The sequence below is a fragment of the Lissotriton vulgaris genome, chromosome 3_1 (assembly GCF_964263255.1).
Source record: "Lissotriton vulgaris chromosome 3_1, aLisVul1.2, whole genome shotgun sequence".
Taxonomy (NCBI): Eukaryota; Metazoa; Chordata; class Amphibia; order Caudata; family Salamandridae; genus Lissotriton; species Lissotriton vulgaris.
Window position 1 is genome coordinate 912868186 of NC_141689.1, and position 14989 is coordinate 912883174.

A 14989-nucleotide genomic window follows, 5' to 3' on the forward strand; every position below is an offset into this window, starting at 1 on the left:
TTTCTTCAACATCGTGAAGGAACTCTCCAACCTCAGCTCCAACACCAACGACATCCCGCCGTCGAAAGCCCTGTACGACTCCCTCGCCACCTTCTTCCACCGCAAGATAGCAGACATCCATGACAGCCTTAACACCCAGACTGCCCTAAGAGACAGCATCACAACAGACCCTCCGCACACCATCCACCACGACCCCCTGCTAGCCTGGGCCAGTGACACCATCAAGACCATGCGCACAATCCACTCCGGCTCTCCGTCAGACCCATTCCCGCACCACGTCTTCAACAGAGCAAGCAGCTCCATTGCACCCCACATGCGCAAAGTCATCAATCTCTCCCATGAGACCGCGACCTTCCCAGAGATCTGAAAACATGACAAGATCAATGCCCTACTCAAAAAACCTAAGGCAGACCCAAGAGACCTCAAGAACTTCCGGCCCATCTCTCTGCTCCCTGCTCCCCTTCCCAGCCAAGATCATTGAGAAAACCGTCAACAGACAGCTAACCCGATACCTCGAAGAAAACAGAATCCTGGACCCTTCCCAGTCAGGGTTCGGCAGCAACCACAGCACCGAGACTGCCCCCATCGCCGCCACCAATGACATCAGGACCCTGATGGACAATGGCAAGGCCGCAGTACTCATCCTCCTAGACCTCTCACCTTTGCACACTTGTCAAATCAGGCCTCACCCCCTCCCTTCACCACTGTGCAAACGCGCCTATGACGCGTTCTAAGTTGGAGGATTACGTCCCCTTGAATCCTGAGGGTCCCTGGAGTCCAACTAGCCCTCCTAGTACCTCCAGTAAGTGCCACAGAGGGGGTGCAGCTCCCTCCCCAAGTCTCCTAATGCCCCAGGGACCCCATCACTGCAGCTGAATTAAAATATGAGGCTAGGGGGAGTGCAGCTTCCCCCTCCTTGAGCCTCCTCAGGCCTCAGAAACCCATTCCCCAGGACAGAATTATTTTAAAAAAGGAAGGGCGGCCATACCGGCCCCTTGCCAATATTAGCTAAGGGACCCCATCTCCTGGGGCCTGATACTCCACACTGTCCCACTAGCGCCCACTATGGTGCTGGGTGTGGAGTTGCCCGGCGTTGTGTGACTCCCCTTGCGGCCTCCAAATCTAGCAGAAGTGTAGGTGGCCTGAGTGGACACCTGGACACCCACCAGAAATAAAAAAAAAGAAGTCAGGCTCCTGCCTAGGGAGCAGGCTGGGGCCGTGGAGCCACTGGTGCTCCCCAGGTGTTGACCAACAGAAATGGAGCTGTGGGTGCCCGGGGTGAACATCAAGGCACTCACATAACAAAAAATATGCCAACTCCCACCAGCACTGAAGATGGGTCCCGGCTGGGGAGCCGGGTGGGGCTGCAGGGCCCCTGAAGCTCCCTCTCTGTCACCCAACCACAATTAAACATGTGTCTTGGGTAAGCACCGTGACACCCCCCAAAAAGAAAAAGTGAATAATAAATGACCAGCCGCTTAAGTATTTTTCACTACTCCTTGAAGAAGTGTCCTTAAATGCACTGCAAGGGCTATTTATATTCATTTTGTAGTATGGTGATATCCATAGAAGGAGCAGGAGCACCACCAAGCAACCTCCCAGAAACATTAAAACAACTAATTTTCCTGGTTCATTTAATCCATGATCCTAGGAGATCTTACCATATTTATCAAAATACTACTATCTGGAGGTCTTCAGTAGTAGCACATGGCCCTCTTGGTGTTTTTATGATTATCTTTTGTGTGCTGAAAAATATTTTTAAAAAGACTCCTAGGCATTTTTAACATTTGTCAGCCCACAACATGCGATCATTGAAGCTATGTTCCAAAGAAAGACTCACAGACATGTTGATTTTCATTTTTTTAGTTAAAACTTTATTTAACACTTTCATAATAATTACTGTTACTAAACATGGCATTGTGTGAATTACTGAAGTAATATTGATAACAAATATTGGTAATTTTTGGATAAAGGTGATAGATCTACTTTACATATATTGATATGCTCACCCATTGATGAAGCCAGTATTCTCACTTTTTTATATTTCAGTGCTCTCACTATTTGACAAAGTCAGTATATCTGCCCAAGCACTGCCAGGATATTCAAGACTAGCCACATGCTGTGCATGCCAGAAGGCCGTATGATGTGGGAGGTAGGCACTTGTAGGGGTTTGTGTACAGGGCCCTGCACCCAACTCATGCTGTGCATGGCAAAGGTCGGGCATAGCAGGAGTAGAGTGCTTGCATGGGGTTGGGTGCAGGGCCTGGCCTCAGCCCAGGCCCAGCACCCAACCCAGCTGTGCGCAGTCTGGGGTTGCTTGCCTGCAGGGGTTGGAAGCAAGGAATGGAGACCATGTGCAACAAGTGATTGACTGCCAGGAAGGGGTTGGACACGGCCGAAGGCAGTGCATGGCATGGGGACAGTATTATATATGGTAATAAACATTATGATACAAAACCCTAGAAATTCACTAATAAAAACAAAGGTTTAAGTGAAGTTATAGTTTGGAATTGTAACTATATCTTACTGTACATAAAAAAGCTAAGAAATTCACTGAAAAAAAACAAAGTTTAAAGTAACATTATAGTTTGGTGAAAATGTCAGTGACAATGTAATGTTTTAAACATTCACCAGTCATAGTTACCTCAAGTAGCTATAACTCATGCCCTAAAGTAACTATAACTCGCTCCTTAGCCACGCACTGCTTATGACATCACATATTACAACACTAAAGATATGTTGTATGATATGATTGATAACATCATTGCAACATCTGGAATAAGAGCCAATAGTTATAGTTAGGTCCACTTTTTTTGCCTATAACTTTGACAAATCTTCACAAAGCTTTCCCATAAAATTCCCATCCATTTCAGCTTCTTCTTGGAAAGTTTTGGGGTTATCCATCAAGCAGGGGCTGAGAAAAAGGAGAAGCCCCAAAACGTGTTTTTACCATGCAGTTAAACCACTGAATAGATATACACCAAATCTGGCACAAAGCTAGATCTTCAGAAAGTGAGCTTTTTGTGATTTGTTGCAGATACATTTAGTAGTTTTTGAGAATTTACGTTTTTAAATGTATGTATATATATCAGGACACAGAGGATCCGTGAACCAAACAGATCAAAAGCTAAAATCTGATTGCCTGCCACCACATCAACAATAATGTGGCAGCAGCTATTTTAGGATGCGAAGACTCTGTCCCCTGGTCTACAACATATAGGAGATGCCCTGTCCCTTCAAGGCCTGGTGGGGGTTTCCCCTTGAGCCAACATTTTTATTTTTTATAGGGTCAGCGGATCCCCACTGGAGAGTTGACAAACTCTAATTTTTGAGGAAGGGACTTGCACTCCCCACACACGCCTTTAAGAGGTCCCGGAGACCCATACCCTAGGCTGTATTTAGTTTAGTTTAGTAGCTTGTAGAGTACCTGGCTACTCCAACGGAGTGTCCCCGATCTAGGAATTCTTCCTTCAGGTCGAGTCCAACCCAGTCCGTAGATACCTTAGCACAAGTCTACCTGGGATGACCTAAAAGAACCATGTTTTAAGTTATTTAAATTTATGGGAGGGGCATGAGGCCCTCATCCTCAAGTCTTAAAAAGACCCTAAGTACCTGTTTTTTTTCTGGGGGAGTGGGTGTCAGCCCCCCTCCCCTGCTGAAGATTGGCCCTATGACACCATCATCAGGGACCAATCAAAGCAGTGTCCCAGGGACCACATCCCCTGGGACACTATTGTGTTCCTTGCCAAAGAAGAGTACAAGAGGGGAATATAATTGTATTCCCAGCCTGCACTGTCCCGGGTAGGTATCACAACTTTGTTCCTGCCTGGGCAGGAGCACAGAAAATAAGCTGCACCCACTTATGCAGGAGCAAAGGAGAATTTAGATGGCTCCCACTGGCACACAGGATAGGTGCTGGCTAGGGCCTCAAGATTTCTCCCACATCCCAAATGTTGGCTACATTGTGGCTATCCCGGGAGGGCACTGGGGCACCCATTGTGAGAAAATTACCACCTCCTGATGGTTCCCACAAAGGGTGCTGACAGCGGAACTGACTGGGGCCACAAGACCATTGTTTTTCCCCCTGCGGACCCCAACATTTGTCATGTTGTGAACATTTAGCAGGTTGTGGATGCCCAGAGTGGGCACTTGAACATCCGTAAAAAAGAGAATAATACATAAGTGGCAGGAGTTCTTCATTTATCACTCACTGCTCCAGGGAATGAGAGCACCTTAATACCTTGCAAGGGCTTTTGTATTATAGTTCTTGTTCCTGGTGGTGCCCCTAGAAAGGGCAGGAGAACCACCAAACACTTTTTATAATGTTGTGGAGGGCTGCAGGCTAGGCAGTTGCTCCCAGCGGCATTAAAAAAACCAGAGTAAGTCTCCTGGGTCATTGGCCTGCTGACCCCTCTCGTTCTCCTACAACTGGCTTGAGATTGGCCAGGTTCCGGGCTGCCTGCGGGACTGTTGGCGCGCATTGGTGCCCTGGGGACAATCTTCTACGCTGCGGGGCTCATCGGGTGGAGACGGCCCCTGACTGCGAGACGAGGGCCCAGAGGGGGCTGTAATTAGGAGTGGGGCGAGCGCTTGTGCCCCCCCAGCCTTTGGCCTGCGCGACCTATGTTTATTCGCATACTGCCCAGCAGCCTGTGTGGGACCCCACCCGGATCTGGGGTGCTTACCAGGTGTATGGGATCCTGGTGGCTGCCTCCTGGTCTGTGGCCTGTATTTCCCCCCAGCCAGATCCCTTGGCCGCTCTACACGCATACCTTGGGACTGTATCTCCCTGGCCTTGGTCCTTCTGGTTTCATCTGGAGGGGCGGCTGCCTGCCCAGTGGGGTGAGCTACTCATCCCTGGTCCACTACACGGCCCAAAGTCGCACATTGGGATGGGCAAGGGCGGGCCGGGTGGGGCCGGCCCCATGCAGGGTACCATAGACCAGTTTACCACGGCCACCAGAGGTGCTGTGGGTGGAGATGGGGGCAGCTCAGCTCTGGATAATGCGGCCCTCCTAGCGGCAAGCAACAATGCCCGGGATATGTTGGACGCAAAAATTGGCGCATGGGGTCTGAGGTCTCCTTTCTACGCCAGGATCTCCGCAAAGCAGTAGACGGGATCACCGAGGCAGAAACACGGGTCTCAACAGTGGAAGATTCAGTTCCCTCACTTCAAAAGAAAGTAAATAAACTGGCGGTCGTCACACAGGAACTGGCTTCTAGAGTGGAGGACACGGAGGGCTGCGCCCGGAGGAATAGCCTACGCTTCGTGGGCCTGGCTGAGGGATGTGAAGGTGTCTCCATGACAAACTTTATCACGAAGTGGCTATAAGATGTCCTGCCTCCCGATCTGCTGTCCTCCGCCTTCATAGTAGAGCGGGCGCACAGGGCCCTGACACGGAAGCCCCCTCAAGGTGAGGCCCGAGTCTCGTTATTGCCAAGATCATGAACTACGCCAACAGGGATGCAATTCTGCGATTCGGTAGGACACATAAGGACTGCTTCATATATGAATCTAGCTCTATCATGGTCTTCCCGGACTACATGCGCTTAGTCCAGCACCAAGGCCAATCCTTCATGGCCGCAAAGCGTAGACTTAGAGAATTTAATGTACAATATATGCTGCTGTATCCGGCTCAAAAGCGGGTAATCTATAAGTCTAAGTCCTATTTCTTCGATATCCCAGAGGCGGTCTTTGCATGGTCTGATGAGCGTCCACAGCTCCGAGCAAACTCCCCATCAGCCTTGGAATCAGACTCCTCTCGCAATTCCAGAACTAAGCGGCCATGTCGCATTAAGTCCCAGAATCGGCGAGGCCCGGAATCCTGCAGAGTTTTGCCAAGCTCTGAGCGACCGTCTTGATGGCTCCAGACTGCTCCACTAGCCTAATAATGTTTCGTAGACAACATGTTTATTTAATTCTGTTTTAGTGATGTCGTCCTCTGAGTGGGTGTTGGACCCGCTTTGCGGGCTGCTAGGCCAGGATCGCTTTGCACTTCCCGTTTCCTTAGGTTGAAAGGGTGGGATGGGAACCTTTGGTGTGGTATCCGGGGGCCCCCGTTGGGGGTCCTCTACCTTCTACACCGCGACAGATGCTCCTTGTTTTTGGTAGTGTCTGGTGGGGGGTGAGAGGGTCCGTTTTTCGGAAATGTTGGATTATTTTGTTTATGTATGGTTATCACATGCAGACAGTGCGTTATGTTACATATGGTCTCCTATGCAGATCCCCTTGCATTATACAACTTCTTCCTTGAGCAGGTCAAGTGGGGTCATCAGGTGAGGTACATCCAAGGGAGACTTAATAGTGGTCTCCTGGAATGTTCGGGGATTACTGAAAAAGGTGAAAAGGGGGCTGTCTTGCGACAGGCAAAGAGGTATGGGGCAGACATCATGCTCCTGCAGGAAACCCATTAACTGGGTACAAAGACCCAGTGCCTCACTCGCTTTGGATTCTATTTCATCTACCATGCGGGGTTCACGAGGGGCTCCAGGGGGGTGGCCGTTCATATACACCGTAGAGTCCAGTTCCAATATGTTGCACATAGAGCGGATCCCGGAGGTCGTTTCCTTTTTGTCACAGGCAAGGTACATGGTGAGCAGATCACCGTCGGGAGTATTTATGCCTCTCCCCCTCTGGGTACCTCCTTTGTTGGTAGCTTACTAGGGGTCTGGGGATCCCTTCCGACTGGCGTGACCCTGATGGGGGGCGACTGGAATGCCACAATGAGGCCTCCTGATAGACAGCGCACCTTGGACACCCCTTTATCACAGGGTCCGACCCAACTGTTTACCATGGCATCGACATTAGACTGGGTAGACGTATGGCACACATTTCGCCCTACAGAACTTGACAACACCTATCTGTCTGCGGTCCATGAGTCACAGTCTCAGCTGGATTACTTCTTCATTCCCTGGGTTTTTCTCCATAGATTTTCTCAGGTGCAACATTGACCACGCTGTCTGTCTGACCATTCCCCGTTCATGGTGTGCTTCCACACGAGCTCCCGCAGGCCTCCATTCCATTGGCTTATGTCCCCTTGGCACCTCTGTAGCCCAGCCTATCAGGAAATGTTTAACGCAACGATCATTACATACTTAGCCGACAATGGCCCCTCCGCCCCCTCAAACACGACCCTTTGGGATGCCCTCTAGTCGACCGTCCGGGGTTCCGACATTAGCTATCGCATTCATGAAAAACGCAAATGCCGCAAACGCCGCAAACACCTCAATACCCTAGAAACACACCAGGCGACCCTGTCTGCCCAGCCCAATGCCAATCCTTGTCCCATTGTTCACCATAATCTGCTCCTAGCACAACAAGGACTGCGTCAGTACCTCCTGGGTGAAGCCAAGGAGATCTGGGAGGCATCTCAGCATCGTATATACCAGTGGGGGGACAAGTCAAGTAAAATTCTCCATAGATTGTGCCAAACAGACGGTGCCTCGGCCGTCATGCCTACGATCCGGGGTTCTGATGGGTCAATGTACGCTGCGCCGATGGAGGTAGCAGACGAATTTGCGAGACACTTCACATCCCTCTATGCCCGCAGGGAGCAGATCTCTGCCGAACTTAAAGCAGAGTTTCTCACTAACATTCCGCCCCACCAGGCTCTCAGATTCGGTGCGGGAGACCCTGGAGGCACCAATTACATTAGAGGAACTGTCTGGCGGGCTCACTGCGATCCAGCCGGGCTGCGTCCTGGGCCCCAATGGGTTCCCCAAGGAATTCCTTTGGCCCCACATGACCCTATTGGGGCCTCACTTGTTGGCCACCATCGCGGACGCAACTGACCGAGGAAGTCTGCCAGGAGACTGGTGCCATGCGGAAATAGTGCTTTTTGTCAAACCAAGCAGACGACCTGAGCACCCCTCTTCCTATCCCCGATCTCCCTAATCAATTTCGAACCCAAGTTACTGGAGAAAGTCTTGGCTGACCGCCTTCAGGGGTGCATCACTGATCTGATTCACCCTGACCAGTCGGGCTTTATGCTGCAGAGAGGCACGAGACATAACATCAGACGTGTTCACAATGCCATCGCAGCGGCCCCTATTTTAGGTTGCCTTGCTGCCCTGCTATTAGCAGATATTGACAAGGCATTTTACTCCTTATGCTGGGTCTATCCTTTTCAGCTGCTTGATGTAGTCAACTTCGGGCCCCACTTTCTGACATACATCCGCCTGCTGTTTACGGACTTGACGGCGTCAGTTTGTATTGCTGGACACCGCTCTTGCCCTTTCCCGATTCAGAGGGGTACCCGCCAGGGCTGCCCGCTTTCTCCATTGTTGTTCGCCCCGGCGGTTGAGCCGCTGGCAGCCTGGGTAACAAGCAACCAGGTGCTCAGAGGTTTCGATTTGTCCCACTCACGGTCAGATCATATATCCCCTAGATTCATCAAAGTCCCATTTTGCGAGTCCATAATAGCGATTATTAAGGAATCGCTATTAAGGACTTGCAAAACGGGATTCATGTAGGAATCGCTAAATAAATTGCGATTCCCACACATTCCTTATTTGCGATTAGCAAATTGCTAATCGCAAATAAGGAATAACTCCCCATTCATTCCTATGGGCCTAAAGGCCCATAGGAATGAATGGGGAGTTATTCCTTATTTGCAATTAGCAATTTGCTAATCGCAAATAAGGATGCGATTTCAAGGGTGCTAGGGGTGTCCAAAGGACACCCTGTAGCACCCCTGAAATGTAATCTACATTGGTGTTGCGCACACACATGTCCAAAGGACATGTGTGTGTGCAACATGCAACTTAGAAAAATGCATTTAAAAGCATTTTTCTAAGTTTTTACTATTTACCACGAGATTTGACCTCGCGGTAAATAGCGGCCCGAAATTGCGATTTCACAATTTAAAAATGGTTAATGAATTGCATTTAAGGAATCTCAAATAGAGATTGCTTAAATGTAATTCCTCGCAATTTAGCGAGTTCGCAATTACCGATTTTTGCATTTGGGATGATGAATCCCAAATGCAAAAACTGCGCTCGCAAAGGGCCAGATTCTCAGAATCTGGCCCTTTGCGAGCCGATTTTTCAATGATGAATCTACCTGATATTGTTATACGCTGATGACGTCCGTTTTTTTATGATGGACCCATGGTTATCTGGACCCCCCATCCTAGAAATCCTTAGGGTATTCCGTAGCACCGCCAGCCTTCACACTAACCCCGCCAAATCTGTTCTCTTCCCGGTGTGTGGATATCAAGGCTGCGCACCTGTCCCGGGCCACAGATGGGTTAAATTTATGATTCATTTGAACGATTTGAGTTAGTAATTGTATTAATTTGTTAATAAATCTTCATGGTTTGCAAATCGACTACTCCCTGTTATAATTATGGGGCCTAATGTGCTTCCCTATATTGAATGTATTTGATTTGTCGAGTCACGTCCCAGTCCAGGACTAAAGGTCCATCCGCTTGAGTGCAGCTTGCACTTGAATTTGCGCCAGAAATCTGCCTTATGCAAATCCGCCACATCACAGAACAGACATCAACCTGCAAGAACTAAGATGGGTTGCTCCTTCTGGGAATGTTTTATTATGCTTTATTTCCTCTACTGCACTTATATTGACTTCTCTGCTCACTGGTGTGTTTTGTCTTCGTTGGCATTTACACCCCACTTTGGTATTTGTTCTTTCAAGGAATCCTGTGAAGTGTAGTTTGTTGCTTATCTTGGCTGCTATTTGCATAAAAGTAAGATAACAGCACAGTTTAAATAAATCTATGTCTTTAATGAAAAACAATAGGCCTTTATTTGACCGTTCACAGATTTTCTCTGGGTAATCCTTAGTAATGATGTTTTATAATCATGGATTCCTCATCCACACTGGTTCTTCTAACCTGACGTTGCATTCTTTGCTCACCAACTTGCTTCTGTTTGTCTTTCTCCCCTTCTTCCATCTTTCGGCTTCCTATTCCACTGCACACTTCTATCTACTCCTCACTTCATTTATCATCTTCACCCTTCCCTGTTCTCCCCTTTCTTCCAAGGCCCAGCTTCCTTTTTTCATACTGGCTTCTCCGTCCTCTCTCCTCTCTGCACCTCCACCCTCCCTCCTACTAGGCTGTGCCTGTCCTTCCATCCTCTCCCTCGTTCTACCACCAATTTGCCCTTTACTCTTCTCTCTCTTCATGTGCTGCTTCGTTCTCTGCGCTTTTTCTCGGCCCCTAGGTACTCTCAGGATCTCCTTTAATTTCCTACTCTCTTTCCTTTTCTGTTCTTACGCTCAACTTTTCGTCTTTTCCATTTTTAATTCTTCTTTTATTTCTTCTTGTTTGATATCTGTCCTTTCATTTCTGCCTCCCTACTGTTGAACCATGTAAGATGTACAATAACTAGCCACAAGATGCCACTGTTGCCCAGACAATTGCAAGTGCAAGTTACACACCATGCTGATTACTTATAGCCAACAGGAACCCTTATTTTCTGGTTTCAAGACATTTTCAAACGCAGCATATATATCACTTCTTTATTATATAAGAACGACTTGTTTTCTATTCTATGGCTCAGCGATATTGCTTTACCGCTGTTAGTAATATTGAATATGCTTATGTACTACATTCCGCTTCAGGATGAGCCATGTTTGCATCTTCTTACACATCAAAGGCTTAAGAAGGGAAGGTGCTGATATAAATGCTGGCTTAGTGCAGCTGCGTGGCAATAGAAGTTGCCACTGCTTGCCGTAAACGCAAACCATCTAACCAGTTCTTTTTCACAGTGAAGGGTGTTGTATGGTGCGTACCTTACTGGTGTAATTAGGTACTCATGTTGTCTTTGCATTTTTTTTTCTTTATGCAAGGCCTTGCATAGTGACACCTGTCCACCTTATTCTGTTTCAAATGTTGCAATACTTTTTGATAATACTTGTTTACTAGTATTTGTATTTGTATTTGTATTTAATATATTTATAGAGCGCTAACAATCATCCTGAGTAGGATATCACGGCGCTAAAGTTGGATGCCGAGAGATACGATAACCACGCTGAGTGATGATTTATTCTGATCTAGGGAAGAGTAATGTCTTTAGTTGCGAGAATCCATTACTAAACGTGTATGTGCCTAAATGTCTAATTCTGACTCTCAGTATCCGGATTTGTGGACATCTGGACATGGAAAGTAAAACTGGGGCTATCTGCAAGTATGGTGGATCTTTCCCAGCCATAAGTTTAGGGACAGAGCGTGGGTAGTTGGCAAGGGGGTGGACTTTCACTATGTAGTTAATGTGTAGGTATTTACAAAGTACCGCAAAAGTAGCCCAAAAAACACCAAACCCTCAAAACAGGGTATCTACAACGTATGTGACACTGACAGTACCCATCCGCCAAAGTGTAAATCAGGCCCTAAGAGTTTGGATAATCAGACGGTATGAGTGACAGAATGCTTCCCATTTACTGTCTGAGTTTGTGTAGAGAGGAGTAAGCGCTAGCAGGAAAGGAACGAGCTATATTTTCATTGTTGACCAGGTACAGCATAAGGAGGGTGGGTGAAGTGATGATCAAGGGGTCATCTACTGAAGTGCCTAGATGTTATTATTATATTATATATATATTATGTAGATTAGGATGACATCTTTCCTCATGAAGCACGATATAAGCAGAGTCATAACTAAAAACGTACTTGTAGTGTTATCATAATTAATATATAAGTTTACATTTATAGTTGTTAGGTATTACATTTTTTTTTATATTTTATTTTTTTCAAGTGATGTGAAAAACCTATAAATAAAAAAAAACATTTTTTTTCTAAATAAATAAGTTCTGATAAATTTAATAATGAATTTACATTGCCTCCCTCTTAGTTTATGCAAGCTTTTGTTTCTTCCAAGACTTGTGCTGCTTTTCATGGTTAAAGCTTTCTTTCCAATGTTTGTTGTGTTTAAGTGCCAGTAAGGCAAGTTTCCCTCACATCAAGAGCAGATACACATACACACACACGCACACACAGCATTGCATAGCTACCATTATGTGGACTGGCCTTTGACTGTAAAGAAGTGTGTATTTACTATTCTACCTCCACTCACGCTTTGATACTGGATTCAGTCCTTCGAGCAGGGCTCTTCTCAGTTCTCAGACAGCAGGTTCTGCCCTCTTCTGATCTGATCCAAATAAACAACTGGCTGCATATCTGGAAGAGCACAAGATCCTAGATCCCTCGCAGTTGGGTTTCATAGCACTGCACAGAAAGGAAACTGCACTAGTGGCAGTCACAGACATCATTAGACTCTCATTGAATGCAGGTATTCCGGCAATGCTGGTTCTGATAGTCCTGTCTGCAGCATTCAACATGGTCTCACATTCTATTCAAATCCACAGGCTGCACAATGTGGGTATACATGCAGAGCACTACAGTGACTCAAAGACTTCCTTAGCAATCGTACCCAAACCATCACGTTACACTTCTTCAGTGCCCGCTCTATGCGGGTTAACAGAGGAGTCCCACAGGGTTCCACCCTGCGCCCGACATTGTTTAATGTCTACATGGCCCTGCTCACGCAGATTGTCAGATCCTGTGGGTTCAAGATTGTGTCCTATACTAATGACACCCACCTAGTCATCTCTTCTGGGCATGCTCCTGATCTGGCAAAAACAAGGTTTGTGGTCTGCATGAGGAAAATCTCAGACAACTGTCTCCAGTTAAATGGTGAAAAAACAGAGATAATGCTGTTTGGAAAGGCTTGGCAGTCTTGGTCAGTTGATTGGTGGCATGTTAAATAAGGCCCCGCCCCTTGCCCTACACTGGTAGTAAAAAACCACGGTGTCAAGCTAGATCAGACACTTTCTATGAAGGACCAAATCAGCACCATATGTGGCACCTGTGTTTCCAGTCTGCGGTGCTCAGGAAAACTTTCCCATGGCTCCCTGAATCATCAACAAAAACCCTAGTCCAGGCACTGATTACCAGCCACCCGGATAATGGGAATGCACTGCTAGTAGCAGCAAACAAGTAATTGATGGCCAAACTCCAGGTGGTGCAGAATACCGCAGCCTACCTAATCTGCAACCTCCACTCCTGCTGATCCTCTGCTCCCATTTTGAAAGCCCTTCACAGGCTCCTCATCAGGAAACAGGCTATATTTAAATTATGCTGTTTAACACACAAAGCATTAACTACACAGCTTCCATCAAGCTCTCAGTCTATACCAGCCAACGTGTCTGCTCAGATCATTGGACCAAGCTCTTCTAAAAACCATTCACATTCCCACTGCTAGATTTGGTGGCAGATCCGTCTCCTACCTTGCCCTGTTCCACTGGAACAAGCTTCCTTTGCAAATTCGAATGTGCCAGGACCATTCTACATTCCCAAAACTTGTAAAAAAATAGTCATTTTGATGGATTTCATGCACCTGCCACCATTGGTTGTTAACCCCCAGGTACACCTCTCGGTGTGAGTGGTTCAGTGCTATATCAAATGCCTCTAACATAACATACCATCTTTCAGAGGTGAATCTATTTTTCATTCAATTATAAAGGAAGGCAACACAATCTGGCTAGTTAACAAAGCCTATGCCAGAACCGTCTTGGAGGATTTGGAAGGATACACAAACATGTGACAAACAAATTCAGGCCTAACTGTAGCACAATCAAGAACAACTAAGCCCTAACTTACATAGAGCATAACTCTATAAATAAATCCGGTCCTCTCCTTTTTGCTTGTTTCATAGACTACTCAACAGCCTTCGAATAAGTAGACCGCAACATATTGTGTTCCAAGTTGGAAAAACGGGATATCCCAAAATCTCAGTTGAAAGGTATTATCTCACTGTACACAGAACCTGGGTTCGAATCACGATAGAACAAGGCAACCAGGTCACTCTGTCAATTAAAACAGTGACTGTTCTTAAACAAGGCTTCGTTTTGGCTCTACTTATATTTAGCTTTTATATTGCTGACATTGCCACATCCTCAGCCAAAGCATGATCTTTTCTCCCCAAGATCAGATTGCAATAAATCCATCCACTTAAATATTTGACTAAACGAAGGTGGGGCTTCAGCAAGGATTGGGTGAGCTCCACATTTACAAGCAGCAAAATAAGCTCATAGCCAAGGAAGCTTAAACAAAAATAATGATCTTTGGGAAAAGGAAATATAAAGAAAAACAACACTGGACTACTGAACAAAGGCATTTTATTTCACACTGCTTTACAGAACTATTTGGGCACATTACTCTCTGATAACAGTTCCATGATATCAACTGGCAGATATCAAGAGAAAAGCATCCACCACAACGTTTGCCATCTGTAGAATAAAGGCTAAGGCCCACATTTATTATGTCTTTGTGTTGTTCTTGCGTCACGCAAGGCAAAGGAAGGACATAGTAAAGGCATCAGTAATTGTTAGACCTCCCAGCCTTAGGGTGCTATTCCTTCAAACCTTTTACCTTCACCCTCCTATTTTGCTGAATTTGTTTTTGTTGGCTTTAGGGCTGCTAACCAGTGCTGAGGTGCTTGTGCTCATTCCCTAAAACACGGTCAAATTTGCTTACACCTGATTGGCATATTCAATTTACTTACAAGTGCCTAGTAAAGTGGTATACCATATACCCAGGGCTTGTAAATTAAATGCAATTAATGGACCTGAAGCACCTATTTTGCCACCCACTTGCGTAACCCCTTAAAACATAGCCCAGGCCTGCCATTGCAGGCTAAATGCAGTTTTAAACTGACAATTTGACTTGGCAATATAAACCCCTTGACAAGCCTTAAACTCTCCTTTTATTACATGTAAGACACGCCTAAGTAAGGCTCTAGGTAGTCCATAGGGAAGGGTGCATTGTAATTAAAGGTTGGACTTTTATGGTTTACATGTCCTGGTAGTGAAAACTCCTCAATTCGGTTTTTACTGCTGTGAGGCCTACCTCTCCCATTGGATAGCATTGGGTCCTTTATTACAAGATTGGGTCCCTTATTACATTTAATAAGGTCAAACATTTGATTGGGAATGGTAAACATTTTATGTTTGGTGTCTGCAATTTAAAATCCT